The sequence below is a fragment of the Cherax quadricarinatus genome, chromosome 48 (genome assembly GCF_038502225.1).
Source record: "Cherax quadricarinatus isolate ZL_2023a chromosome 48, ASM3850222v1, whole genome shotgun sequence".
NCBI lineage: Eukaryota > Metazoa > Arthropoda > Malacostraca > Decapoda > Parastacidae > Cherax > Cherax quadricarinatus.
In genome coordinates this window covers 2,199,055-2,226,386 of record NC_091339.1, presented here as the reverse complement: position 1 = coordinate 2,226,386, position 27,332 = coordinate 2,199,055, and the positions used below count along the sequence as shown (strand labels likewise).

Sequence of the window (27,332 nt, the reverse complement as noted above, 5' to 3'; positions counted from 1 at the left end):
GCCTTGAAATGCTGCACCCAGTTCCTCAATGAACGCTCACACACACCAACATTCTCCACTATTTCTTTCGTCTGGTGCCCAGCTTTGTAATGCCCTATGATTTGAGCTATAGTTTCAGGTGTTAAAGACTTCCTTTTATCCATAGTCAAACACGTATAGCCCCAAAACCAAAGGAAACACCGGACAAAAGATGGGGTGGATGAGAGACAAAAATACAACACTTCCTCACCACGGCAGCCACGTGAGCACTGAGGAATCACTGTGGAGTGTGGTGGCAGGCTGTGACGTCATGCTAACGGCTGCTACCCGGCATAATGCACTGATGAAAAAAGACCCCCCCTGTATGGTAGACCTTTGATTTTCGTCACGGCATTATGCCGCGGCGCTTACCCGGCATAATGCCGTGACTAGCACTGTATCTTCTTTAGCTGATCCGTGAATTCCTCAGCCACTCATGACGGTGGTTCATATATAATTTCCAGATTCCCATTTTCCACTTTAATACTCGTAACTTCTACTATATCATTTGATGAATTCTACAATTCTGTGCAACAAAAAGTGTCTTTCAAGTAGTCCTACTCCTCCCTGTGATCTATTAACTGTGTCGCTTCTATACATTTAGGTTATATCGTTATTTTACCGTCAAAACCTCTGCGACAGAGACGACTCACTACCACATACAAAGAGAACTCATCACAACAAAGACTTATTACCACAGACAAAGAGGACTCACCACCACAAAGACTCACTACCACAGACAAAGAAGACTCATAACCACCAAGAGGATTGACTCATCAATATAAAAGAAGACTCACCATTACACGTTAACCATGCTTCTGTACGGGAAGGTCTGCCGGCCAGCCTGTGGAGAAGAAAACAATTGTGAGATAAAACACTTAGATATGAGGGTAATACTCTACTTTATATTAACCTTATGTCTACGTTGTCTACTGTGTATCTATCTTATATATACTTTGTGTCTACCCTGTGTCTGCCTTATTTCTTTAATGTCTACTTTACATCTACATTGTGTTTATTTGGTTTCTACCTTGTATCGACCTGTTATCTACTATGTACGTACTTTGTGACTCAGGGATGGTAACACCAAGATGGTAGTAGGACGTGTCTAAGAAATGGTTGAGTCAGACTGGTGATTCAACCTCTTGGCACCAAGGCTGCTGTTCTGGAAACTGCCAAAATGACTTGGCCGTAGCACCTATTCCTGGCCTGGCACTGGCACACCCTATACCATACATCAGCTGACAGCAGATATGCGATGAGTGTACACACCAAGTGCTGACAGCATAAACGAGCTATGAGTATTGACAACAGATATATGCTAAGAGCACACGCAAAGAATGCTGATAGCATATATAAATTTAGAGTGCACATTAAGAATGCTGACAGCAGATATATGCTAAGGGTACACACCAGAGTGCGGACAATAGACATGTGATGAGAGCACACACAAAAAAAATAATATTAGGGATAACCTGTAATCATTCGTAAGGTGCATCTGTTCCCATTCGTAGGGTACATCCGTTCCTTTCATAGGGTACATCCGTTCCCATTCATAGCAAACATCTGTTCCTATTCGTAAGGTACATCTGTTCTCATTCATATGGTACATCTGTTCCCACGAATGTTTTTTTTTTTCGTGTATGACAAAACATGTAGACTGTCCAAGGTCACTGAAGCAAGGTAGCAACTCCTTGCCAGACAATCTCGAGTTTTGGAGAATATCCTTCCAACACAAACAGCTCTTGAACAACATCCACTAAGAGCAGCCGACCAAGGAGAGCAAGTTCATGGGAAAGTATTGTAAAAAGAGTCAATGCTACCAAGACCAACTGACTGGGAATGGAACCAAAGCAACGCGGATCATGGATATCAAAGTGGACTACCATTGGCCAAGCTCAAACTAAAACTACCAAAAGGGTGTGCAGGGATCTGTGCAAGTCCAACTAGGCCATTAAGACTGATGGACTGAACATATCGACTCTAAGCTGAGGGACTGATTACCTCGAACTCCTCCTCATCTTCCACCTTTCTCTGTACTGGACTGATAAAGTCACTGGCTGGTGAAACATTTCCACTATAAACATAACAAGGCGTTGCACATGTGTCTCAGTTATCCCCTATAGTACTCGAGTTTATAAATAACAAAAAGGCACAATACCGTGACTGGAACGATACACAAATAACCCGCACATAAAAGAGAGAAGCTTACGACGACGTTTCGGTCCGACTTGGACCATTGACAAAGTCACACTAACAGAGGTGGAGCAGGACGGCTATATATATATAATGCTCCAAACTTCAGAACACCCGTGACTTAACCTGAATCCTCATTTCTTCTTCTTCTTCTTCTGCTTCTTCTTCTTCTTCTTCTTCCCCTTTCCTCTCTCCTTTTCTCCTCTGGGTTGTCTTTCTCTCTCCTGTCTCGTGTTTCTGTTCCTTCTTCATTTATTTTATTTCACCACTTCCCCTTTCACGCACACCGGTGCGCTTGCTCTCCCTCTGTGGGCATCTAGCTCTCTTGCAGTGCTCCCCTTCCTTTGCATTTGACTGGCTCGTCTTCCTTATTTCCCACTTCTACCACTACATTGCTGAAACTGAAGGAGTCTTCCCGCACTACTACGCGAACACAAATACACCTGAAAAACGAAGAACATCAACATTGTATGTGTACAACACTACAGCAACACTGCCACATCAAGGCGTGGGACAGAGCCAGGTAACTCTATCAAGAAAACCACAATTTTAATCGTACGTATTTGACTCTTCTACAGTAATCCAACTAAATAAATATGTTCACTTTGGTGACTCCCATAATGTTCACTTTGGTGACTCCCATAATGTTCACCTTGGTGACTCCCATTATATACTCATTTTGGTGACTCCCACAGCACACCTCATCTTGGGACAAAGGAAATGTAGCATAGGCCAGTAGATCTCTCGCAGTGAAATCACTCAGAATATATACATGTGACCAGGATGCTCAATATATGCTGTAATTTTTCCTCAGTGTTCTAAGTACTTGTTAAAAACTCACTCCTGGGCTTTAATAATCATTAAGAGTCTGTTTAACACTTGACATTACGCCTTTGTTCATTATACAAGGATAGCACACGTAGTTACAGCAGCAGCAGCAGCAGCAGTAACAATAATAACAACAGCAACAACAGTAATACACCACAACAAGATACAAAAAGAACAACCGTAGCAGCAAGAACAACAACAGCATCACCAGTAACAGAACGGGAACAGCAATAACAACATAGCAACAACAGCAGAAGCAACAACAGCAAGAGTAGCAACAACATCAGCAACAGGAGCAATAGCAATAGTAACATTTTTATTAACAATAAGTAACATTAACTGAAATAAGAAAAGGACAAACAAAAACAAATAAAAGGCAAATATTTTGTCGTGGAGGATACAACAACAACAACACGAGGGACACAGACACGAAGAACAGTGGGTAAGTGTTTAAAATAAGTGGTCCATGTAACCCACAACACCCGTGAATAAGACACACATTATGCGGAATATGGCACCTTATTGTGAAGACGATCAGTCCACGAGGGTCTTTGGTCGTAAAGTCCGGTGGACGAAACCTCTTCACAACAACCATAGCTCGCATTGCGTGTCTTGAATATGATAATGGTATACAATACCGACAAGTTGATAAGTAAGACACATGCGTTAGGTATATTGAATCCGAAACGTTTCGCCTATACAGTTAAGATACCTGTTGCACATGTGTTTATCAATGTGTGTCTTATTTGCATACAGTCAGTATATTCTACCTTTGTATTGTTAGGCACAACACCAAGACAAGGAAATTAAAGAGCCTTTCTACAGGAAGATGACATGTTCACTACGTCTTAAAATACTGAACTAGAATCAGACATACTATACAACAAACTGGAAATATATCTAAACCCATGGAGTGAAATGAGAGTATGAGCTTTGACCTAGATGAGAAACTTGCGAATAAAGATCAAAGTATTCTCGTAGGACTGCAATGGAATATATAACATTGACAGACTGACATGGTGAAACATGCACTGAGAAATTCCGTGGATGTGTCGTACCATTGGGAACACCAGTGGAAACATTACTTCACCAATACTCATTACGTTTAACGCATGTAAGAATATTTCCGCAGAAAAAGTGGGGAGGTTCAATTCGCAACAGAGATGAGAATATCACATTACAGCTACACTTAGATATTATGCAGTGAATGCTATCAACGCTAACGTTCCTGCTGGGACATTCAGGGTTGAGGAATTTCCACAGATACTCTTTGAAGAGCCCACTCTCATGGTGCTAGACATCCCTTGCTTGGATCAAAAGACACAAGAATGTTAATAGCATTAGATCTAGCCCACAAATTGGCAAATACAAGAGTGAATTTCAGGATGCTGGGCAGCTCTCAGCCCACCAACACTCGCAGGGGCACCATTGATTATTCATGGCTCTTTGGTTACATGCATAGGAAAGTCTCCTCTGAGAGTGTTGCCTCTCTGACCTATGATCACAGAGACACACTCACCGAAGCCAATATTGTACGGAAAAAAAGTCAGGTGGAAAGAGCTAGTACTTGAAGAGAAAAATATCGAAGCTTTCATCAGTGATATTAGTAAGTGGTACGAAAAATAACTGCACAAGGGCAAATAGTCGAGGACTTTAATCGAGCAATTTAAAAAATTATAAGGCTAGAATGTGAAAAAAAAGGGAAATGAAAAGGAGTCTGGATTACTGACAGGGCTGGAAAGGCACCAGCCCCCTACTTCACATAAAACAGTTGTCAAGGAATAATTTAAGAAAAACGGGAAGTGACAGCCAAGCTCATAAGCCTCTATAGAAAACAATAATCAGGCGCATAAGACACACGTCAGGTGTGTAATCGAACAAACAACAGCAAACTTGGCAGAATAATTCAGTAAAGTACAAGAATGTTAGTGTCTAGCTAGTGGCATTGTTACTGTTGGTAATGTATTCATTTCACATACAGAGGGTCAGTGGCTCGATTCCTAGAATGGGTGGAAACGTAGGCATGTTTCTTTACACCTTGTTCATCTAGTAGTAAGTAGCTACCCGGCTATGAGTTTTTTGAGATGCTTATGTGCTTTACTGTCATTTCCTGTTCTACTTAAAACATTATTTCTTGACAACTATTTTATACAGAGTGGAAAGGCGGTGCTCCTCCAACCCGGCCTGTGTCTCAGCTATTACTTCCTCCCTGTGCTTGTCGTGCACACACACACACACACACACACACACACACACACACATATATATATATATATATATATATATATATATATATATATATATATATATATATATATATATATATATATATATATATATACAAGGAATTCGCGAGAGCAGGCGAAATATACACAAACACTGATCTCTGGCTGAAGGAGACTCGAACCTACGAACCTAAGGACAAGGTACGCAGTGCTTTACCAATCTACCCACACTGGACAATACCTTGGCGTGTAGCTTGCGCTACACGTTTGATCCAAGGCAGCCAGCTTTCAGGGAGAAGGCTTACAGCTGTAAGCCTTCTCCCTGAAAGCTGAGGGACTGATTACCTCATTCTCCTCCTGTTCTTCAAGTTTCTCCTATGTATGGACTGATGAAGCCACTGTGTGGCGAAACGTTTCCTGAATAAAGATACCCAAGAGTTGCACATATGTCTAATTTATCAACATGAGTGGGTGTGAGTTGGACCTGATTAGCTTGTGCTACTAGGTCAGTTGCCGTGTTCCTTCCTTAAGTGAATGTGACCTGACCTGACTAGGTTGGGGCATTGGCTTAAGCCGGTAGGAGACTTGGACCTGCCTCGCATGGGCCAGTAGGCCTGCTGCAGTGTTCCTTCTTTCTTATGTTATGTTCTTAATTCTTTTTCTTGTGTCTTTACTTATTTTTCATTGCATTTTCCTTGTGTTTTCCTGCTAATTCTGTGTTGATTCTTTCACTACTCTTTCTCCAGTCTGTTAAAATTACAGTTTTCATGTTGTGTGTACCATTTATTTTGTGTTAAATATATTTCATATATGCAGTGTCTTATTTGTTTGAACTTTTGCAGACTGTAGTGCCATATCTAGTGTACCATAGTGGAAGACAATTATACAATAAGTGTAGTGAGTGAACTCTTGATCTGTGTTTCCTGCAAATTTGTAAGTGTTGAATTCCCAGTTCTGTATCTTGTATCTTTTTTTAATCATATTATTGATATTTCTTTGAACAAATACACTCTTAGTGTAATTTTTAAACATTGCTCTGTTTTTGAGTCATTTGTTTTGTCTGCTTGAAATTAAGAGTTAAAGTGTTCAAGCCAGTTGTTTCTTGCTGTTTTAATATTGTTTTAATACATCGACTAATTCTGCAAATTATTTTACTTGTGCAATTTGTTTGTTCTGCAGCAACAAGGGGGGATGCAACTGGAAGTTGAAACTCACAGAGTTGTTAGGAAGTATTTCTTCAGTCAAAGAAATGTCAGAAATTGGAACAATCTGGAGAGTGATGTAGTGGAGATAGGATTCATACACAGCTTTAAGAAGAGGTTCGATAAAGTTCATGGGGAAGGAAGATGGACCTAGTAGCGACCAGTGAAGAGGCGGGGCCAGGAGCTATGACTCGACCTCTGTAACCACAACGAGGTGAGTACACACACACACACACACACACACACACACACACACACACACACACACACACACACACACATACATAGAGTCGTCAGGAAGTGGAATAGCCTAGCAAGTGAAGTAGTGGAGGCAGGAACCATACATAGTTTTAAGAAGAGGTATGACAAAGCTCAGGAAGCAGAGAGGGAGAGGACCCAGTAGCGATCAGTGAAGAGGCGGGGCCAGGAGCTGAGTCTCGACCCCTGCAACCACAATTAGGTGAGTACATGCCACACACACACACACACACATCCCCCCCCACACACATGCCACACACACACACACACACACATCCCCCCACACACACACACATGCCACACACACACACACATGCCACACACACACACACACACACACACACACACACACACAAGTGCAAAGTCATGAAGATTGGGGAAGGGCAAAGAAGACCGCAGACGGAGTACAGTCTAGGGGGCCAGAGACTACAAACCTCACTCAAGGAAAAAGATCTTGGGGTGAGTATAACACCAGGCACATCTCCTGAAGCGCACATCAACCAAATAACTGCTGCAGCATATGGGCGCCTAGCAAACCTCAGAACAGCATTCCGACATCTTAATAAGGAATCATTCAGGACCCTGTACACCGTGTACGTTAGGCCCATATTGGAGTATGCGGCACCAGTTTGGAACCCACACCTAGCCAAGCACGTAAAGAAACTAGAGAAAGTGCAAAGGTTTGCAACAAGACTAGTCCCAGAGCTAAGAGGTATGTCCTACGAGGAGAGGTTAAGGGAAATCAACCTGACGACACTGGAGGACAGGAGAGATAGGGGGGACATGATAACGACATACAAAATACTGAGAGGAATTGACAAGGTGGACAAAGACAGGATGTTCCAGAGATTGGACACAGTAACAAGGGGACACAGTTGGAAGCTGAAGACACAGATGAATCACAGGGATGTTAGGAAGTATTTCTTCAGCCACAGAGTAGTCAGTAAGTGGAATAGTTTGGGAAGTGATGTAGTGGAGGCAGGATCCATACATAGCTTTAAGCAGAGGTATGATAAAGCTCACGGCTCAGGGAGAGTGACCTAGTAGCGATCAGTGAAGAGGCGGGGCCAGGAGCTCGGACTCGACCCCCGAAACCTCAACTAGGTGAGTACAACTAGGTGAGTACACACACACACACACACACACACACACACCAGGCCTAGTGTCTAATCGACATGTGCCTAGGACAAAATGGTAACACACACACACACACACACACACACACACACCACACACACACACCACACACACACACACACACACACACACCACACACCACATACACACCCAACACACACACACACAGAACACACACACACACACACACATATATATATATATATATATATATATATATATATATGTAGTAGGTTGGTAGACAGCAACCGCCCAGGGAGGTACTACCGTCCTGCCAAGTGAGTGTAAAACGAAAGCCTGTAATTGTGATGGTAGGATTGCTGGTGTCTTTTGTCTGTCTCACAAATATGCAAGATTACAGGTACGTCTTGCTACTTCTACTTACACTTAGGTCACACTACACATAGGTGTACAAGCATACATATATATACACACCCCTCTGGGTTTTCTGCTATTTTCTTTCTAGTTCTTGTTCTTGTTTATTTCCTCTTATCTCCATGGGGAAGTGGAACAGAATTCTTCCTCCGTAAGCCATGCGTGTTGTAAGAGGCGACTAAAATGCCGGGAGCAAGGGGCTAGTAACCCCTTCTCTTGTTAGGTAAGACACATATGCAACAGTTAGGTATCTTTATTATGAAACGTTTCGCCTACACAGTAGGCTTCTTCAGTCGAGTACAGAAAAGTTGATAGAAGCAGAAGATACTTGAAGACGATGTAATCAGTCCATCACCCTTTAAGGGTGATGGACTGATTACATCGTCTTCAAGTATCTTCTGCTTCTATCAACTTTTCTGTACTCGACTGAAGAAGCCTACTGTGTAGGCGAAACGTTTCATAATAAAGATACCTAACTGTTGCATATGTGTCTTACCTAACAACCTGTCGGTATTTTATACCATTTTAATGTTCAACCCCTTCTCTTGTATAAATTACTAAATTTGAAAAGGGAAACTTTTTTCTTTTTGGGCCACCCTGCCTCGGTGGGATACGGCCGGTTTGTTGAAAGAAGAAATATATATATATATATATATATATATATATATATATATATATATATATATATATATATATATATATATATATATATATATATATATATATATATATGCTTGTACACCTATGTGTAGAACTAATGCTGAGATCAAGGCAGCTGTAAAGGGAGGAGCTGTCTCGAACACACTGACCCATTTGTTTGTATAATTGTAATTTATATATATATATATATATATATATATATATATATATATATATATATATATATATATATATATATATATATATATATATATATATATATATATATATATATATATATATATATATATATATATATATATATAAATTACAATTATACAAACAAATGGGTCAGTGTGTTCGAGACAGCTCCTCCCTTTACAGCTGCCTTGATCTCAGCATTAGTTCAGCCACTCTGCCTGTACTGTTGTAATCTCTGCCAACACACCTACTTCCCCTTGTTTACCTCCAACCCTACTCTCCTCTTCTCTTACTCTCCATTTATTCTGTGTTCTTTCCCTCCCATCATACCCACTATTCTCCACTCATTCCTTGCTAACCCCTGCTCTCTCCTTACAAGGACTATCAACTCCTTCACTAATCTCTCCTACTCACTATCTTACACGCCTTCTATGCTTACTCGTTCTCCCCGCCCTGTCGTTTTCCTCCCTCGCGTCGTTGGTCACAAGCCGGCTTCTTCACTAGTGGCCTCCTTTTTCACCTCTCCCCAAAGGCCTCCTTTTTATTCTCCCCCCCCCCTTCCTGCGGCGGCCTTCTCACCCAACCAGCGGCCTTTTCTCTGTCTCCAATGGAAATAAGTCACTTTGACTTTTTTGGGTTATCCTAGGTTCTCTACACATATGCCGCTATGTATGATAATCTATGTAACTGTAATCTGTGTATATCTGAATAGACTTACTAGTCCTACTGGAACGAAAGCTTTAGAGCTCCCTAACCGATGAACCTTTAGCAAAGTACCTGTGTGTTAGCCGACTGGTGTTGTTCGCATCCACAGGATCTAACATTCCTGCTGGAATGTTAGATCTTGTGTAAGTAAACACTTCTGATATTTCGTAAGAAACCCCAGTACTTGCTGGATATACTCATTGTTGCATAAATGGTATCGGTGTACTTAAGGATTGTGAATAAAAAAAAACTCTCCTGGAAAGTCCTAGAGGAACTGATCCCAAACCTGCACACTGAAATCACTCCTTACAAAAACAATGGAATTAGCAGTACGTCCTTAGCTAAGTACGTTCAATTAAAGCAAGAGCGCAACGAGTACACTACGAGAGAGCTCGTTGAATGTCAGAGGTCCATGGTTTTTCAACACCTTTTCTCCATGCTTAAAAGGAATTACCAACAAATATCTGGTTGTCTTCAAGAGGGAATTTAACAAGTTCCTTAAATCATTTCCTGACCAGCCGGGCTGTGGTTCGTACGTTGGAGTGCGTGCAGCCAGTAGTAACAACCTGGTTAATCAGGCTTTCATCCATCAGGTTTGGTCTAAGACCGGGCGTTAATCCCCCAAAATATACGTTAGGTGTTCTTCAGGTATCCCCAGAACTCGGCGACCTCCTCCCCGCCTTACCCCACCAGCCACTTCCTCCCTGCCTCTCCCCACCAGCCACTTCCTCCCTGCCTCTCCCCACCAGCCACCTCCTCACTGCCTCTCCCCACCAGCCACATCCTCCCTGCCTCTCCCCACCAGCCACTTCCTCCCTGCCTCTCCCCACTAGCCACCTCTTCCCCGTCTCTCCCCACAAGCGAACTCCTCCCTGCCTCTCCCCACCAGTCACCTCCTCACTGCCTCTCCCCACCAGCCACATCCTCCCTGCCTCTCCCCACCAGCCACTTCCTCCCTGCCTCTCTCCACTAGCCACCTCTTCCCCGTCTCTCCCCACAAGCGACCTCCTCCCTGCCTCTCCCCACCAGCCACTTCCTCCCTGCCTCTCCCCACCGGCCACTTCCTCCCTGCCTCTCCCCACCAGCCACCTCTTCCCCGTCTCTCCCCACAAGCGACCTCCTCCCTGCCTCTCCCCACCAGTCACCTCCTCACTGCCTCTCCCCACCAGCCACATCCTCCCTGCCTCTCCCCACCAGCCACTTCCTCCCTGCCTCTCCCCACTAGCCACCTCTTCCCCGTCTCTCCCCACAAGCGACCTCCTCCCTGCCTCTCCCCACCAGTCACCTCCTCACTGCCTCTCCCCACCAGCCACATCCTCCCTGCCTCTTCCCACCAGCCACCTCCTCCCTGCCTCTCACCACCAACGACCTCCTCCCCTCCTTTCCCCACCAGCCACCTCCTACCCGCCTCTCACCACCAGCCACCTCCTCCCTGCTTCTCCCTACCAACGACCTCACTTCAGCTTATGGCCTCAACAGCAAATGACTTTCAACCTTGATAGTTCCCTAGGGAGCCTTCCCTTCCCTTCTCATCCATTCCTACTCACCATCCACTTTCTCATACCCCTTCTCTTCCTTCTTCACCACCCTTTCTCATACCCTCTACTATTCTCCGTAATGTTACACAACTTCGCTGCAGCCATAACCACTACACCACAACCATCTATCCTAGCTATACCCACCTAACATAGTAACCATAACCTAGCCACAATCATCCAACAACCTAACCACAACCAGCCAAGAACCAAAGCACAACTGGCCACAACAGGAGCCAGGGTGCCCTCACAAAGTGCTGACGTTCACTGGTAATGCAAGGATCTGGACACTCAGACGTGCTTTGCATGTTGTATGGGTTAACATGGTGCTCTTTGTATACATGAAGTGTAGGACCTGTACATGTGGGATCTATATATGCAATGTGGGCTCTGTGCATACAGTGAGGACCCTGTGCATGTTGTGGGCTTTGTAGATGCAGTTATATAGTATGGGCTCTATATATACAGTGCGAGCCCTGCAATGGACTTTGGGCCCAGTATACAAGGTACAGTGTGGAGCATATACATATATTATGGACAGATGGATATTAAACATTTTCTGACAAAGAGAACCCAGGGAGTAATAGCAGATAAAGTTAAATCAAGGCTGCCACTGTAAAGAGTTCTACTCTTCAAGGCAGTGTTCATCCTAGTTTTCTTTCTCGTTCTTGTATCCGACACTGACAGACAAATAACAACATCGTCTCATCCTTGGCAGACGATACTAGAATATTTATGAGCGGCATCCACTGAGGACACAACAAATCTTTAAGCTGACATAAAACAGGTCTTTCGTGGGCCTCGCAAAACATAATAATTAATAACGGAATAAAAAAAACTTGAACAAGGTATAAAACAAATTCAACCCCTATCAACAGTTTAATGTGAAGCGTAGTAATAATGTCAATGACCACAACAATGGCATTATCACATTTTTAAAAAAAAAAAAAAAAAAAAAAAAATGAGACTGGAGAACTAGAACCTTCAAGACAAGAGATGTCAAGCCAATGATGATATGTTTTAAGTCACTTGTTCTCTTAGACTGGAATATTGTTATGTACTAACATCCTCTCATAAGGCAGACGGAACCGCATATCTGCAGAATGTACAGAGAACCTTCACTGCGTGTATAAATTCAAACGTCTTAATTACTTGGAATACTTGGGGTCCCTCAAGTTGCTTCTTGGACCGCAGCTAAGATGCTTCAAAATTTACACCTCTGAATCTGAACACGGAAATTGTTCTTTAAGAAAGCAAGAGGCTTGGCAGACGGTGTAAAATACCCTCGGTGAAAAGCAGTGGTGCCATGAGTATACTAAGAAATAACTAAGTGAAAAGAGGCCAAGAATTTTCAACACACTCTTCATACACAAGGATGCATTACCAACAGACCTCTGGTTGTCGTGAGGAGGGAACTGGGTAAGTTCCTCACGTCATATCCAGATTAGCTTGGTTGCGGTGCCTATGTTGAACTGCGGGTAACACCAACAGCCTGGTTGACCTAGGACCGGACCGAGGTAACCCCCCCCCCCCCCAAGAATCGTTATAGTGTACTCTTCAGGTCGTCCAGGTGTCTTGGACACTTGTGCTATCCCCTAATTCTTCTTTTAATATTTCATAGGTGTGCAATTCATTAATAACCCGCACACAGGAGAGAGGAGGTTACCATGACCTTACACTTACTGGGGTTAAACTCCAGGAGCCATTTGTCGGACCATACTTATAGTCTGTCCAGATTCCCTAGTAATCTTAATTGATCCTCGCCCACTTGTATTCTCCTCATCAGTTTCACATCATCAGCGAACAATGACACTTCTGAGTCTATTCCTTCCACCATGTCATTCACGTCTACAAGAAACAGCACCGGGCCTAGGACTGAACCTTGTGGAACCCCACTCGACACATGCGCCCACTCCGACACTTCAGCACGTACCAACACTCGTTGTTTTCTTCCTGTCAGGTATTCCCTGATCCATTGCAGTACTTTTCCTGTTATTCCTGCCTGCTCCTCTAATTTTTGCATCAGTCTCTTGTGTGGTACTGTGTCAAAAGCCTTCTTGCAGTCTAAAAAGATGCAATCTACCCATCCCTCTCTCTCCTGTCTTACTTCTGTTACCTTATCGTAGAACTCAAGTAGATTTGTGACACAGGATTTCCCTTCTCTGAAGCCGTGCTGACTGTCATGTATGAGCCCAATCTTTTCAATGTGTTCCACCACTCTTCTCCTGATAATCTTTTTTATGACTTTACATACTATACAAGTCAGTGACACTGATCTGTAGTTTAACGCTGCCTGTCTGTCTCCTTTCTTAAAAATTGGAACTACATGTGCTGTCTTCCACGCCTCAGGCAACTTCCCAGTTTCGATAGATTTACTGAAGACTGCCGCTAGCGGCACACACAGTTCCTCTGCTCCCTCTCTCAGTACCCATGGAGATATGTTATCTGGGCCCACCGCCTTTGAGGTATCTAGTTCGTCTAGCAGTTTCTTCACCTCTACCTTGTGTATTATGTGTGTGTGTGTGTGTACTCACCTAGTTGTACTCACCTAGTTGAGGCTGCAGGGGTCGAGTCCAAGCTCCTGGTCCCGCCTCTTCACTGGTCGCTACTAGGTCACTCTCCCTGAACCGTGAGCTTTATCATACCTCTGCTTAAAGCTATGTATGGATCCTGCCTCCACTACATCGCTTCCCAAACTATTCCACTTCCTGACTACTCTGTGGCTGAAGAAATACTTCCTAACATCCCTGTGAATCATCTGTGTCTTCAACTTCCAACTGTGTCCCCTTGTTGCTGTGTCCCATCTCTGGAACATCCTGTCTTTGTCCACCTTGTCAATTCCTCTCAGTATTTTGTAGGTCGTTATCATATCCCCCCTATCTCTCCTGTCCTCCAGTGTCGTCAGGTTGATTTCCCTTAACCTCTATGCGTAGGATATACCTCTTAGCTCTGGGACTTTGCACTTTCTCTAGTTTCTTTACGTGCTTGGCTAGGTGTGGGTTCCAAACTGGTGCCTCATACTTCAATATGGGCCTAACGTACACGGTGTACAGGGTCCTGAACGATTCCTTATTAAGATGTCGGAATGCTGTTCTGAGGTTTGCTAGGCGCCCATATGCTGCAGCAGTTATTTGGTTGATGTGCGCTTCAGGAGATGTGCCTGGTGTTATACTCACCCCAAGTTCTTTTTCCTTGAGCGAGGTTTGTAGTCTCTGGCCCCCTAGACTGTACTCCGTCTGCGGTCTTCTTTGCCCTTCCCCAATCTTCATGACTTTGCACTCGGTGGGGTTGAACTCCAAGAGCCAATTGCTGGACCAGGTCTGCAGCCTGTCCAGATCCCTTTGTAGTTCTGCCTGGTCTTCGATCGAGTGAATTCTTCTCATCAGCTTCAGGTCATCTGTGTGTGTGTGTGTGTGTGTGTGTGTGTGTGTGTGTGTGTGTGTGTGTGTGTGTGTAAACAAGGTCAAAATAATTAGTGTCAGTGTTGATGCCGATACAACACCCAGTGTTTATACATTATTGCTTTTATTCGTCTCTTCCTCTGATTGTGCTTCCAAATATATTTGTCTCTTTATACAGAATATTCTGATCTTTTAAATATAAAAGATGTATTTAAAGGCTTGAGCATCCATCAGACGTATGTTGAATGTGTTAGACAGCAGCGAAGGCAAGTTGTCCTGGAGATTAGACACGCTGTTGGAGTGTGAGCATGGTAATATCTTTGAGGAGATTCAAAGGAAACTGGTAAGCCAGATAGGTTTTTGAGGTGGAAAGTGAGGTGCCTATACTGTGAGCTGGGTGAGAGCCTTGTGGATCAATCACTGGATCATAATACTATCTATATTCTTTAGAAAAGATATCTAGGAATCAAGTAATGAAGAATGTTTACAGTGTCTTGGTAGAAAACGACACTGAGTTATTATTGTTATTATTATTATTTACTGTAATTATTTTCTAATAGTTATTTTGTTAATATCAGAGGTATATTTTCTTCAATATTTCGAGAGAAAACTGGAGAATGCGTTTTCTGATCGGCTTAAAACTTTTAATACTGGTGTATCTTACTTCGTGGAAGATTCACATTCCAAATGGTCTACATACCTAATAATTTATATTTATATTTTAATAATGAAATTTCTATATTTGTTTCCCTTTGATAACTTGACAATGTCTCTTCAAACTTTCATTGGGTTTGTTACTGGGCTGTGTAGATGCCTATTTTCATTACAAAAATGTTAATTTTCTTGTACAATAACTCCAGAATGCCTCTCAAATGACTGGAGTATCTAACTCAAAGAAACGTTTCATTTTGTTTTTGCCTGCATAAGTTAAAGTTTGTTAATTTTACTGAGTAGGTTGTGTGCCTCTTGGTGTTATTTTGTTTGTCAGAAGCAATATGATAACTTTTCCTAATGCGAATATTTGTCACATGATGACCTATTTAACCAAGGCTTTCCAATGGTTTACCAGAGTCTACCCAGGAAAAATTAAATACATTACATTAAATGTGACGTTAAGCTTTGCACCCTAAAACATGAATGGATCACCATGCAGTAATATCCCAGGTAATGCTTTCGTGGATGAGCTTCAAACTTTCAACGCGCTGGTATATCTTGCCTAATGAAGGTTCCAATTATTAGTGGGCTACGCAGGTGTCAATGTGCCAGTTTTGTCTAAAATAAATTGGGGCATATTACTTACCCATCTGGAGCACTCAGAAATTGAGGCATTAATATTCTCCTAACAACACCTATTTTACCACCACACAATGTTTTTTTTACATAAATATATAAACATCTTGAAATGTTTATTATTAATATAGCATTTAGATGCCTTTTATACAGATGCAGTCATTATACTAAATTATATAAAAATTATAAGTTTGTTACAATATGCCACAAGCAAAACATACGTAGTTACTGGCGTCTGGGGCAACACGCGGGTATAATGACATACAATGCAGAACAAGCCTTCATTTTAGACGTTCAGCTTTATCAAGTGTACAGAAAAAATCCAAAAATTATTCCTTGAATCTATTTTCCAGTGAGGTGGTGAAGGGAGAAGAGGTCACGACATATTAAGTGAAGACAAAAAAGCGGAAGGGGAGGTCACGTATAGCGTCGTGTGGGCGGGACCTTGTATGAGAAGGTTGCCTAGCAATAAATGGCTAAGAGGTTTTGCTAGGATCAAAGTTCTTCGATTCTGCTCGGTAGTCGTATGCACCCTGGTGACAGCACCTCTGAGGTGCATCCTCCTAACACTGTTGTTCTCTGTTAAGATGAGGATGGACATGACCCAAGTCATGAGGTGCGCGATGAATGAATTTTTAGTTTTATGGAGCCTCATTGTGTACTTGTGTTGCTAAAATCTGACATCAAGGCAACATTGAGTCATCCATGTAATACATGTTATACCCTGAACAGCAGATGGTTTAAGTACCGGCTATGCTGCTAAAGATCAGTGGAGACTGAACAACACAGCTGGTCTCCACACCATATCCTGCTCAGGGTACCTCAGGTACTACAAGAATTACCTGAGAGACTGTACATAGCCTTGATGTCAGACTTTGGGAACACAAATGCATATGCAGAATCTGCAAAACAAACAAAATATGCATCATACAAACAAACTGGCCCATCTCCTGGTGTGTTACGAGGCTAAACTCATCTTATGAGAAAACGAGAGTGTAAGGAGGTAGTGCTTGGAAGGTGCCGTCATCAGGGGACATAACACCATCCAGTATAATCGAGGCACTTTCAGCTCAACAAAAATTTTTGCACACCTAATGGTAAGTAGCCTTCTCACACAAGACCTGGTAAGTAGCCTTCCCACACAAGACCTGGTAAGTAGCCTTCCTACACAAGACCTGGTAAGTAGCCTTCTCACACAAGACCTGGTAAGTAGCCTTCTCACACAAGACCTGGTAAGTAGCCTTCTCACACAAGACCTGGTAAGTAGCCTTCCCACACAAGACCTGGTAAGTAGCCTTCCTACACAAGACCTGGTAAGTAGCCTTCCTACACAAGACCTGGTAAGTAGCCTTCCAACACAAGACCTGGTAAGTAGCCTTCCTACACAAGACCTGGTAAGTAGCCTTCCAACACAAGACCTGGTAAGTAGCCTTCCTACACAAGACCTGGTAAGTAGCCTTCCAACACAAGACCTGGTAAGTAGCCTTCTCACACAAGACCTGGTAAGTAGCCTTCCCACACAAGACCTGGTAAGTAGCCTTCCTACACAAGACCTGGTAAGTAGCCTTCCTACACAAGACCTGGTAAGTAGCCTTCCAACACAAGACCTGGTAAGTAGCCTTCCTACACAAGACCTGGTAAGTAGCCTTCCAACACAAGACCTGGTAAGTAGCCTTCCAACACAAGACCTGGTAAGTAGCCTTCCTACACAAGACCTGGTAAGTAGCCTTCCAACACAAGACCTGGTAAGTAGCCTTCCAACACAAGACCTGGTAAGTAGCCTTCCAACACAAGACCTGGTAAGTAGCCTTCCAACACAAGACCTGGTAAGTAGCCTTCCAACACAAGACCTGGTAAGTAGCCTTCCAACACAAGACCTGGTAAGTAGCCTTCCAACACAAGACCTGGTAAGTAGCCTTCCAACACAAGACCTGGTAAGTAGCCTTCTCACACAAGACCTGGTAAGTAACCTTCCCACACAAGACCTGGTAAGTAGCCTTCCAACACAAGACCTGGTAAGTAACCTTCCCACACAAGACCTGGTAAGTAGCCTTCCAACACAAGACCTGGTAAGTAGCCTTCCAACACAAGACCTGGTAAGTAGCCTTCCAACACAAGACCTGGTAAGTAACCTTCCCACACAAGACCTGGTAAGTAGCCTTCCAACACAAGACCTGGTAAGTAGCCTCCCAACACAAGACCTGGTAAGTAGCCTTCCCACACAAGACCTGGTAAGTAGCCTTTTAACACAAGACCTGGTAAGTAGCCTTCCCACACAAGACCTGGTAAGTAGCCTTCCTACACAAGACCTGGTAAGTAGCCTTTTAACACAAGACCTGGTAAGTAGCCTTCCAACACAAGACCTGGTAAGTAGCCTTTTAACACAAGACCTGGTAAGTAGCCTTCCCACACAAGACCTGGTAAGTAGCCTTCCTACACAAGACCTGGTAAGTAGCCTTCCAACACAAGACCTGGTAAGTAGCCTTCCCACACAAGACCTGCTAAGTAGCCTTCCAACACAAGACCTGGTAAGTAGCCTTCCCACACAAGACCTGATAAGTAGCCTTCCAACACAAGACCTGGTAAGTAGCCTTCCAACACAAGACCTGGTAAGTAGCCTTCCAACACAAGACCTGGTAAGTAGCCTTCCAACACAAGACCTGGTAAGTAGCCATCCCACACAAGACCTGGTAAGTAGCCTTCCAACACAAGACCTGGTAAGTAGCCTTCCAACACAAGACCTGGTAAGTAGCCTTCCCACACAAGACCTGGTAAGTAGCCTTCCAACACAAGACCTGATGAGCAGCCTTCCAACACAAGACCTGGTAAGTAGCCTTCCCACACAAAACCACGTCCATACCACGCTATCTGTGACCTGATCTGCTTTCCTTTGTGACCTGATCTCCCACTTTCCTTCGTGACCTGCCGGGTCACCATTTGGAAAAGACCGGAACCGGGACAAGACCGGCGAACCTACAACAACAACTTTGTGACCTGATCTCCCACTCTCCCTTGTGACCTGATCTCCTACTTTCCTTCGTGACCTGATCCCCTGCTTTCCTTTGCTGCATATGACGTGACGTCTTCCCTCCACACCACACTGGAATCAATATTTAAGGAATTTTTATGTAGATTGATAGAGCTCAGTCATGAGCAAAACTGTACACAGTAAAAGCTAACTCTCCACTGTGTCTTCACACCCACATACGATACTGCATGTAGTACCATCGACCAGGGTTCACCAGGTGCCAGATCAACCAGACTGTGATGGATATGTGGGGCAGTGGGTTACCAGCAACAACAGCCTGCTTGGCCAGGCAACTAGATGAACCTGGCCCATGGCCGGGCTTCATGAGTAGAAAAACTCTCGGAACTCATCAAAGGTATAGCTATAGGGTTGTCTAACCTCGATTACATGGTGCATCCCAAACCAAATTTATCCTAATTCATTCATAAAATTTTGATAGGAAAAAAAGAATGAAGACCCAAAATATATTGAATTCAAATTATATTGTAGAAACCAGCAAAGTACACTCTAGTAATAAGAAAAAAAAATAAATTCATCGTTTAGGTGAAGTTATCAAAACACTTGACTTACTTAGACTGAGCAGAAAAAAATAAACAGTTAAGTGAGACTTGTGGTTCTGCACTTGACTCATGATCAGTTTGAATTAGCGAAGTACAACTTACTAAGCGAACACAAACTTACTTGGCTTCAACATCACCTTGACTGAAAACATGAACACATATGCAGTTTAATGTGATCCTTTACTGACAACGTTTCGCCCACACAGTGGGCTTTTTCAAGTCACTTGAAAAAGCCCACTGTGTGGGCGAAACGTTGTCAATAAAGGATCACATTAAACTGCATATGTGTTTATGTTTCCATTGTGTCGGTATTTTATACCATTTATTTTCATCACCTTGACTGATTGTTTATTGTCCTTGATTTATAACAAGTTCCATAATTTATCGACATGCAAGTTTTAAATAAATTAATAAAATATTCGTGTAATAAAGAACAGCGCAAAATACTATTGTATCCTAGGTAACATTGATGCAGCCGCAACTGAGGCTCCAGTCACCCTCAAGGGGTGCACGACCCCCCCCCCTCTAGTGGGACAACTCTGCTCTAGACTATGCAAAGAGATTCAGGGGCAGACTAGTGAATATTATTATAAATAACTGAAGATAACAAGTTTCACACAGAGTAACTTTGCACCTTAACTACAATAATAATAATAATAATAATAATAATAATAATTGCGGTTATTTTTATACACTGAAGTAACCTTAGTTTAAACTTAATAATAACTGAATTTATGTTATAAAATATGTAAACAAAAATAATACGAAGTTTTACAAAAAAAAAAAAAAAAAAAATCCTCGCCCTGAGATGGACCAAAAAATATCCAGTGAAAATTTTAGGCAACACTGACATAATTCTTTCAGGACAATAAGCACCACAAAAAACCTTCATACATTTCCACTTCAGATCTAACAGTCACATATATCTAATCTACTGAACTACACTGATAGTCATGGCCAAACTGAAATTACTTGTTTCAAAAAACTCTCGATGAACTTCAATATAAAAACAAATAATCTAAAACCTACAAAATTTAGGTGCAAATTCTGAATTATAATATTCTTTTTATGCTTTAAAGAAAATGTGGAAAATTTACCTGTAAAGGGTTCCAGGTACCATCGCACCTGCGACCCGCTGTCAACCAGGTCTCCCTGTTGATGACCTGGTCGATCATGCTCTTAGTGCTTCCTGCAAGCTTCACAGACATAGGCAACACAGCCCAGCTAATCTGAAATTTCTTTCAGAAATTTATCTTCTCTTTTGAAGACAATTAGCGGATCTATTGGTCGGTATTTTCATCACACATGATGGGAAGATGTTGAAAAATCTTAGGCCTCTTACACTTATTGAATTTATGTCTCGTGTCCTTATTGCACGGTCTACTAAGCCTCTTGTTCCAGTAAGGAGTAACTTCAGTATGCAGATTTGGAACTAGATCCTCCAGCATTTTCCTTGTATAATTTATGATATACCTTTCTCGCCTAAGTTCCTGGGAGTACAATTTAAGGAATTTAAAAAAAATATCAGAGATTCAAGTGTTTAAATGAATTTATAAAGGCAGTGAAGGTTCTCTGTAAAGTCTCCAGATTTGCAATTACATTTCTTATAAAAGACACAATATTAGAAGAGAAACCTGATTAAGGCAACGTTCAGCTTGGAGACCAAGCTTTCTGAAGTCTCATGATAGTACTTGGTAAACCTAGCCAGGTAGGCTTGAGAAAACTTGGTCTTCTAGTGAAACATTTTGTTAATAAGATTTCCATCCTGATTTATTGTTTTTTTTTTTAATCTTTGTGGGTTTTATAATCTCTTTTGTCACCATACCAAGGGCGGGGATAGAACCTGCGATCAGAGAGTCATAAAACTCCAATCGTGTCATCACGATTTCGTGAGTCATGACTCTTATTCCTAATTTCACCTGCATTAAAAGGTTGGTAAGTATACACCAACGGTCCCGTCTAGAGAGTACAGGTGCTTTAATCTTACCTTTTCAATTTTAATGAGTAATTTTATAGTGTCTTGAACTCTATTCCAGCTTTCATTTTACTTTTATTTTCCAAAACGGAAAAGATGAAAAATTTTCCTTCTTAAATATGCTATTTTTTGTGAGCAACTGAAAAATTTGGTTTTCATCGGGTTATTGGCTTGCTTATCTCACAAGTTTTATTAGTGTGTGAAGGAAGGTAAAGTACTATGATTTGTGTACTTGATTATGTTTGACATGAGAATGAAAAGATAGGGGCGGCTACTATCCCTTCAGAAATGTTCACTGTGAAGGTCTCTTGTTGTAATTTAAGTACGATTTATTGAAACAAAAATTAAAGATACACCTGCCCACTTTTTCAGTTATTCATTTTGCTCACATTCTCTATGCAATTACAGCATGTCACATTTGCAAAAGGCTTTCACAAAGTTTGCATATATCAGTATTTTGTATCCTCCAGAGCGTCCAGAACTACGTGGCAATGGTCCAACAGTTGCGAAAGGCAGGAGCTCTCTGGTTTAAACGCATGTTGTCAAGGTTTGCATAAATGCTGTGATTCTATGTTTAGCAATCTTACTTAATTCTCACATTTTTTCAAATATTTTTTTTTATAGTGTATGACGTCAGTGATTACACCATATATTTTTTTGCGGCTGTTTTACTGCCATGTTTATGGAGCGGAGCTGCATTCCTCTTTTTTTGAGCATGTGGGATGATGCCTCTGTGAATATGCAATAGTATGAGTCTGGGTCGAGTGCAGGATGCATCAGCATGCTATCACTGGCTTCTTCAAAGTCAAGTGGAGTTAGGGTTATGTTAGAAATGCTTGCAGTGTTTGGTTTTGCATTCATCAATAATTTATATGCGTTGTCAGTCATACTCTCTTTAATGACTCGCTGAACACCGACTTGTACTGTGTCCTCAGTATAATAGTTTTCTCTGTAATCAATGAAAACAATTTTCACTTTCCCTTAGCAAGGGTTCAATATTTAAGGTGTTTTTCCTTCAGGTTTGGAAGCAGAAGACACAAACATTTTGATTTACTTAAAATTTTGCTGATTTTTTCTTTTGTTTCTTGGTGCTGGTGTTGCAGTGTCAGTGGTCAGGTTCCTCCAGAGCCTCATGCACAAATAATGTTCATAGTTTATACATATATAACCTACCAATTAATAATGTATATAAGAATCTTTGCAGGTAATACAAAAAATCATGAGCAAATTTGGAAATCAAAATTAATTCAAAACACTGTAAGAAAATTTAAATAAATTAAGTAAATAGAGGGATAAATAGAGGATGGAATTAAATGAATATAAATACCACTTAAAAGAGGTGTGTGAAAGTGGAAAGATCTCCCATGAAAACTAAAGTGTGTTACAACATCTTCAAATAAAGTGGATTAATTAAAGTAGTAGTAGTCACCAGGAGACAACTTACTGGTAAAACATGATATAACGTGGTGACCCTCAGGGTTACACGGTGTGCAACACGTAAACTATCTTAAAGCCTCCACCAAGTGACCAAAAGCTCCCATTTCTCATGACGAACAGAATACCACTATCATTGCTAAGTAAAAATAACCATCAAATACATGGTGAAATGCTAAAAGATTTACTTCTGCATGAGTTAATGGTTCCTGGGATTATCACCTGCCTGACTCACTCTAGTCTTATAAATCAGAAAGGAAATATTACAAGAACTATTAGGAAACAGGAATGTAAAGTTTAGCGTATACTGAATAGAACAGAAGCTAGTACAGTTTACCTGTTCATCATAAATATTCATGAAAAAGAAAAAAAAATCAATCCTGCCACAGCCCAAAACATTAAACAAATTTTCGAACATTACTCTTATGAGTTTAGCGCTTAGTTATGATTATAATAATAATGAGAGGAGGTTAAGAGCAACAGATGGTTGCTGTCCACCACCTATTATGTGAGACCTAAACTGTCACATGCAGATGTGTTATAGCGTCTCTGGCTCAAATTTAAGATATCAAGACATGTAGCAAAATGTAATCAAGTTTAAAAATATAAATTCCAAAGTAAGATATGAGGCAACGGAGATACTTAAGTTAAAAGACAAAAACACTATAATCGCAGCTCTGATTCTGTGGCTACAAACATACAGAGAAGACGATGTCATCACAGACTTGCTCAAGTTGCTACAAACACTGCATAAATACTGTAGATGAGACACTATGATCACAGCTATCTTTCTGTAGCCATAAACACTGTTTACGAGGACACTTATGAGTAACGCTATGCTAATGTAGCTACACTGTATAGAGGGACACTCATGACCATAGCTATGCTAATGTAGCTACACTGTATAGAGGGACACTCATGACCATAGCTATGCTAATGTAGCTACACTGTACAGAGGGACACTCATGACCATAGCTATGCTACTGTAGCTACACTGTATAGAGGGACACTCATGACCATAGCTATGCTAATGTAGCTACACTGTATAGAGGGACACTCATGACCATAGCTATGCTAATGTAGCTACACTGTATAGAGGGACACTCATGACCATATCTATGCTAATGTAGCTACACTGTATAGAGGGACACTCATGACCATAGCTATGCTAATGTAGCTACACTGTATAGAGGGACACTCATGACCATAGCTATGCTACTGTAGCTACACTGTATAGAGGAACACTCATGACCATAGCTATGCTACTGTAGCTACACCGTATAGAGGGACACTTATGGCCATAGCTATGCTACTGTAGCTACACCGTATAGAGGGACATTTATGACCATAGCTATGCTACTGTAGCTACACCGTATAGGACATTTATGACCATAGCTATGCTACTGTAGCTACACCGTATAGAGGGACATTTATGACCATAGCTATGCTACTGTAGCTACACCGTATAGAGGGACATTTATGACCATAGCTATGCTACTGTAGCTACACCGTATAGAGGGACATTTATGACCATAGCTATGCTACTGTAGCTACACCGTATAGAGGGACATTTATGACCATAGCTATGCTACTGTAGCTACACCGTATAGAGGGACATTTATGACCATAGCTATGCTACTGTAGCTACACCGTATAGAAGGACATTTATGACCATAGCTATGCTACTGTAGCTACAAAAACTGTATAGAGGGACACTTATGACCATAGCTATGCTACTGTAGCTACACCGTATAGAGGGACACTTATGGCCATAGCTATGCTACTGTAGCTACACCGTATAGAGGGACATTTATGACCATAGCTATGCTACTGTAGCTACACCGTATAGAGGGACACTTATGGCCATAGCTATGCTACTGTAGCTACACCGTATAGAGGGACACTTATGGCCATAGCTATGCTACTGTAGCTACACCGTATAGAGGGACATTTATGACCATAGCTATGCTACTGTAGCTACACTGTATAGAAGGACATTTATGACCATAGCTATGCTACTGTAGCTACAAAAACTGTATAGAGGGACACTTATGACCATAGCTATGCTACTGTAGCTACACCGTATAGAGGGACACTTATGGCCATAGCTATGCTACTGTAGCTACACCGTATAGAGGGACATTTATGACCATAGCTATGCTACTGTAGCTACAACGTATAGAGGGACACTTATGGCCATAGCTATGCTACTGTAGCTACACAGTATAGAGGGACACTTATGGCCATAGCTATGCTACTGTAGCTACACCGTATAGAGGGACATTTATGACCATAGCTATACTACTGTAGCTACACCGTATAGAAGGACATTTATGACCATAGCTATGCTACTGTAGCTACAAAAACTGTATAGAGGGACACTTATGACCATAGCTATGCTACTGTAGCTACACCGTATAGAGGGACACTTATGGCCATAGCTATGCTACTGTAGCTACACCGTATAGAGGGACATTTATGACCATAGCTATGCTACTGTAGCTACACCGTATAGAGGGACACTTATGATCATAGCTATTCTACTGTAGCTACACCGTATAGAGGGACACTTATGACCATAGCTATTCTACTGTAGCTACACCGTATAGAGGGACACTTATGATCATAGCTATGCTACTGTAGCTACACCGTATAGAGGGACACTTATGATCATAGCTATGCTACTGTAGCTACACCGTATAGAGGGACACTTATGACCATAGCTATGCTACTGTAGCTACACCGTATAGAGGGACACTTATGACCATAGCTATGCTACTGTAGCTACACCGTATAGAGGGACACTTATGACCATAGCTATGCTACTGTAGCTACACCGTATAGAGGGACACTTATGACCATAGCTATGCTACTGTAGCTACACCGTATAGAGGGACACTCATGACCATAGCTATGCTACTGTAGCTACACCGTATAGAGGGACACTTATGATCATAGCTATGCTACTGTAGCTACACCGTATAGAGGGACACTTATGATCATAGCTATGCTACTGTAGCTACATCGTATAGAGGGACACTTATGATCATAGCTATGCTACTGTAGCTACACCGTATAGAGGGACACTTATGACCATAGCTATGCTACTGTAGCTACACCGTATAGAGGGACACTTATGACCATAGCTATGCTACTTTCAGTGGGCTGCAGAAAACAATATGAAGTTCAACGATGAGAAATTTCAATTACTCAGATATGGTAAACATGAGGAAATTAAATCTTCATCAGAGTACAAAACAAATTCTGGCCACAAAATAGAGCGAAACACCAACGTCAAAGACCTGGGAGTGATTATGTCGGAGGATCTCACCTTCAAGGACCATAACATTGTATCAATCGCATCTGCTAGAAAAATGACAGGATGGATAATGAGAACCTTCAAAACTAGGGAGGCCAAGCCCATGATGACACTCTTCAGGTCACTTGTTCTATCTAGGCTGGAATATTGCTGCACTCTAACAGCACCTTTCAAGGCAGGTGAAATTGCCGACCTAGAAAATGTACAGAGAACTTTCACGGCGCGCATAACGGAGATAAAACACCTCAATTACTGGGAGCGCTTGAGGTTTCTAAACCTGTATTCCCTGGAACGCAGGAGGGAGAGATACATGATTATATACACCTGGAAAATCCTAGAGGGACTAGTACCGAACTTGCACACGAAAATCACTCACTACGAAAGCAAAAGACTTGGCAGACGATGCACCATCCCCCCAATGAAAAGCAGGGGTGTCACTAGCACGTTAAGAGACCATACAATAAGTGTCAGGGGACCGAGACTGTTCAACTGCCTCCCAGCACACATAAGGGGGATTACCAACAGACCCCTGGCAGTCTTCAAGCTGGCACTGGACAAGCACCTAAAGTCAGTTCCTGATCAGCCGGGCTGTGGCTCGTACGTTGGTTTGCGTGCAGCCAGCAGCAACAGCCTGGTTGATCAGGCGCTGATCCACCAGGAGGCCTGGTCACAGACCGGGCCGCGGGGGCGTTGACCCCCGAAACTCTCTCCAGGTAAACTCCAGGTAAACTGTAGCTACACTGTATAGAGGGACACTTATGATCATAGCTATGCTACTGTAGCTACACTGTATAGAGGGACACTTATGACCATAGCTATGCTACTGTACTTACACTGGAGCCTCAGGAAAACATTTTAGTTACACGAAAAGCTAAGTTCGTAAGGGTCACAGAGCACCTGGGATATGGGAGGTAATCAGGTCTGATCCAAGGAAAGGGAAGGTAGCTCCAAGTCCCTGGATCAAAAGCATTTTACTGACATCGAGGTACCTCCCTCGAAAGGGTAG

The 27,332-nt window shown here is 42.1% G+C and overlaps 1 protein-coding gene across 2 annotated transcripts in view; it reads right to left on the bottom strand.

Moving 5' to 3' along the window:
- LOC128696112 (uro-adherence factor A) overlaps nt 1-27,332 on the bottom strand; it is a 1,051,771-nt gene that overhangs the window by 428,447 nt on the left and 595,992 nt on the right. For both annotated transcript variants that reach the window (XM_070094815.1, XM_070094816.1), the window contains exon 3: nt 816-862. The gene's annotated coding sequence lies outside the window, so the exon portion shown is untranslated. The remainder of the gene's footprint in view (nt 1-815; nt 863-27,332) is intronic.